Below are 5,591 nucleotides of genomic sequence, written 5' to 3'. Positions count from 1 at the left end.
CAGTATGTACAGAATATCTATCTATAGATGTGCCATATATACATACAGTATGTACAGAATAACTATAGATGTGCCATATATACATACAGTATGTACAGAATATCTATAAATGTGCCATATATACATACAGTATGTACAGAATATCTATCTATAGATGTGCCATATATACATACAGTATGTACAGAATATCTACCTATAGATGTGCCATATATACATACAGTATGTACAGAATATCTATAAATGTGCCATATATACATACAGTATGTACAGAATATCTATCTATTGATGTGCCATATATACATACAGTATGTACAGAATATCTATAAATGTGCCATATATACATACAGTATGTACAGAATATCTATCTATAGATGTGCCATATATACATACAGTATGTACAGAATATCTATCGATGTGCCATATATACATACAGTATGTACAGGATATCTATAGATGTGCCATATATACATACAGTATGTACAGAATATCTATCTATAGATGTGCCATATATACATACAGTATGTACAGAATATCTACCTATAGATGTGCCATATATACATACAGTATGTACAGAATATCTATAAATGTGCCATATATACATACAGTATGTACAGAATATCTATCTATTGATGTGCCATATATACATACAGTATGTACAGAATATCTATAAATGTGCCATATATACATACAGTATGTACAGAATATCTATCTATCGATGTGCCATATATACATACAGTATGTACAGAATATCTATAAATGTGCCATATATACATACAGTATGTACAGAATATCTATCTATTGATGTGCCATATATACATACAGTATGTACAGAATATCTATCTATAGATGTGCCATATATACATACAGTATGTACAGAATATCTACCTATAGATGTGCCATATATACATACAGTATGTACAGAATATCTATAAATGTGCCATATATACATACAGTATGTACAGAATATCTATCTATAGATGTGCCATATATACATACAGTATGTACAGAATATCTATCTATAGATGAGCCATAGATATATACAGTATGTACAGAATATCTATCTATAGATGTGCCATAGATATATACAGTATGTACAGAATATCTATCTATAGATGTGCCATATACAACATACAGTATGTACAGAATATCTATAAATGTGCCATATATACATACAGTATGTACAGAATATCTATCTATAGATGTGCCATATATACATACAGTATGTACAGAATATCTATCTATAGATGTGCCATATATACATACAGTATGTACAGAATATCTACCTATAGATGTGCCATATATACATACAGTATGTACAGAATATCTATAAATGTGCCATATATACATACAGTATGTACAGAATATCTATCTATTGATGTGCCATATATACATACAGTATGTACAGAATATCTATAAATGTGCCATATATACATACAGTATGTACAGAATATCTATCTATAGATGTGCCATATATACATACAGTATGTACAGAATATCTATAAATGTGCCATATATACATACAGTATGTACAGAATATCTATAAATGTGCCATATATACATACAGTATGTACAGAATATCTATCTATTGATGTGCCATATATACATACAGTATGTACAGAATATCTATAGATGTGCCATATATACATACAGTACATACAGAATATCTATCTATAGATGTGCCATATATACATACAGTATGTACAGAATATCTATCTATAGATGTGCCATATATACATACAGTATGTACAGAATATCTAGCTATAGATGTGCCATATATACATACAGTATGTGCAGAATATCTACCTATAGATGTGCCATATATACATACAGTATGTACAGAATATCTATAAATGTGCCATATATACATACAGTATGTACAGAATATCTTTCTATAGATGTGCCATATATACATACAGTATGTACAGAATATCTATCTATAGATGTGCCATATATACATACAGTATGTACAGAATATCTACCTATAGATGTGCCATATATACATACAGTATGTACAGAATATCTATAAATGTGCCATATATACATACAGTATGTACAGAATATCTACCTATAGATGTGCCATATATACATACAGTATGTACAGAATATCTACCTATAGATGTGCCATATATACATACAGTATGTACAGAATATCTACCTATAGATGTGCCATATATACATACAGTATGTACAGAATATCTATAGATGTGCCATAAATACATACAGTATGTACAGAATATCTATCTATAGATGTGCCATATATACATACAGTATGTACAGAATATCTACCTATAGATGTGCCATATATACATACAGTATGTACAGAATATCTACCTATAGATGTGCCATATATACATACAGTATGTACAGAATATCTATCTATAGATGTGCCATAGATATATACAGTATGTACAGGATATCTATAAATGTGCCATATATACATACAGTATGTACAGAATATCTACCTATAGATGTGCCATATATACATACAGTATGTACAGAATATCTATCGATGTGCCATATATACATACAGTATGTACAGAATATCTATCTATAGATGTGCCATATATACATACAGTATGTACAGAATATCTACCTATAGATGTGCCATATATACATACAGTATGTACAGAATATCTACCTATAGATGTGCCATATATACATACAGTATGTACAGAATATCTATCTATAGATGTGCCATAGATGTATACAGTATGTACAGAATATCTATCTATAGATGTGCCATATATACATACAGTATGTACAGAATATCTATCTATAGATGTGCCATATATACATACAGTATGTACAGAATATCTATCTATAGATGTGCCATATATACATACAGTATGTACAGAATATCTACCTATAGATGTGCCATATATACATACAGTATGTACAGAATATCTATCTATAGATGTGCCATAGATACATACAGTATGTACAGAATATCTATCTATAGATGTGCCATATATACATACAGTATGTACAGAATATCTACCTATAGATGTGCCATATATACATACAGTATGTACAGAATATCTATAAATGTGCCATATATACTTACAGTATGTACAGAATATCTACCTATAGATGTGCCATATATACATACAGTATGTACAGAATATCTATAGATGTGCCATATATACATACAGTATGTACAGAATATCTATCTATAGATGTGTCATATATACATACAGTATGTACAGAATATCTATAAATGTGCCATATATACATACAGTATGTACAGAATATCTATCTATAGATGTGCCATATATACATACAGTATGTACAGAATATCTATCTATAGATGTGCCATATATACATACAGTATGTACAGAATATCTATCTATAGATGTGCCATATATACATACAGTATGTACAGAATATCTATCTATAGATGTGCCATATATACATACAGTATGTACAGAATATCTATAAATGTGCCATATATACATACAGTATGTACAGAATATCTATCTATAGATGTGCCATATATACATACAGTATGTACAGAATATCTATCTATAGATGTGCCATATATACATACAGTATGTACAGAATATCTATAAATGTGCCATATATACATACAGTATGTACAGAAAATCTACCTATAGATGTGCCATATATACATACAGTATGTACAGAATATATATCTATAGATGTGCCATATATACATACAGTATGTACAGAATATCTACCTATAGATGTGCCATATATACATACAGTATGTACAGAATATCTATAAATGTGCCATATATACTTACAGTATGTACAGAATATCTACCTATAGATGTGCCATATATACATACAGTATGTACAGAATATCTATAAATGTGCCATATATACATACAGTATGTACAGAATATCTATCTATAGATGTGCCATATATACATACAGTATGTACAGAATATCTATCTATAGATGTGCCATATATACATACAGTATGTACAGAATATCTATAGATGTGCCATATATACATACAGTATGTACAGAATATCTATAAATGTGCCATATATACATACAGTATGTACAGAATATCTATCTATAGATGTGCCATATATACATACAGTATGTACAGAATATCTATAGATGTGCCATATATACATACAGTATGTACAGAATATCTATAAATGTGCCATATATATATACAGTATGTACAGAATATCTATCTATAGATGTGCCATATATACATACAGTATGTACAGAATATCTATAAATGTGCCATATATACATACAGTATGTACAGAATATCTACCTATAGATGTGCCATATATAAATACAGTATGTACAGAATATCTACCTATAGATGTGCCATATATACATACAGTATGTACAGAATATCTATAGATGTGCCATATATACATACAGTATGTACAGAATATCTATAGATGTGCCATATATACATACAGTATGTACAGAATATCTACCTAAAGATGTGCCATATATAAATACAGTATGTACAGAATATCTACCTATAGATGTGCCATATATACATACAGTATGTACAGAATATCTATAAATGTGCCATATATACATACAGTATGTACAGAATATCTATAAATGTGCCATATATACATACAGTATGTACAGAATATCTACCTATAGATGTGCCATAGATATATACAGTATGTACAGAATATCTATCTATAGATGTGCCATATATACATACAGTATGTACAGAATATCTATAAATGTGCCATATACAACATACAGTATGTACAGAATATCTATCTATAGATGTGCCATATATACATACAGTATGTACAGAATATCTATCTATAGATGTGCCATATATACATACAGTATGTACAGAATATCTATCTATAGATGTGCCATATATACATACAGTATGTACAGAATATCTATCTATAGATGTGCCATATATACATACAGTATGTACAGAATATCTATAAATGTGCCATATATACATACAGTATGTACAGAATATCTACCTATAGATGTGCCATATATACATACAGTATGTACAGAATATCTACCTATAGATGTGCCATATATACATACAGTATGTACAGAATATCTATCTATAGATGTGCCATATATACATACAGTATGTACAGAATATCTACCTATAGATGTGCCATATATACATACAGTATGTACAGAATATCTACCTATAGATGTGCCATATATACATACAGTATGTACAGAATATCTACCTATAGATGTGCCATAGATATATACAGTATGTACAGAATATCTATCTATAGATGTGCCATAGATATATACAGTATGTACAGAATATCTATAAATGTGCCATATATACATACAGTATGTACAGAATATCTTTCTATAGATGTGCCATATATACATACAGTATGTACAGAATATCTATCTATAGATGTGCCATATATACATACAGTATGTACAGAATATCTATAAATGTGCCATATATACATACAGTATGTACAGAATATCTACCTATAGATGTGCCATATATACATACAGTATGTACAGAATATCTACCTATAGATGTGCCATATATACATACAGTATGTACAGAATATCTACCTATAGATGTGCCATATATACATACAGTATGTACAGAATATCTACCTATAGATGTGCCATAT

This window comes from Phyllobates terribilis, unplaced genomic scaffold (genome assembly GCF_046119375.1).
Source record: "Phyllobates terribilis strain yellow unplaced genomic scaffold, ASM4611937v1 Scaffold_2__4_contigs__length_985480577, whole genome shotgun sequence".
In the NCBI taxonomy this organism is placed as follows: Eukaryota; Metazoa; Chordata; class Amphibia; order Anura; family Dendrobatidae; genus Phyllobates; species Phyllobates terribilis.
Note: the sequence above shows the minus strand (reverse complement) of the source record.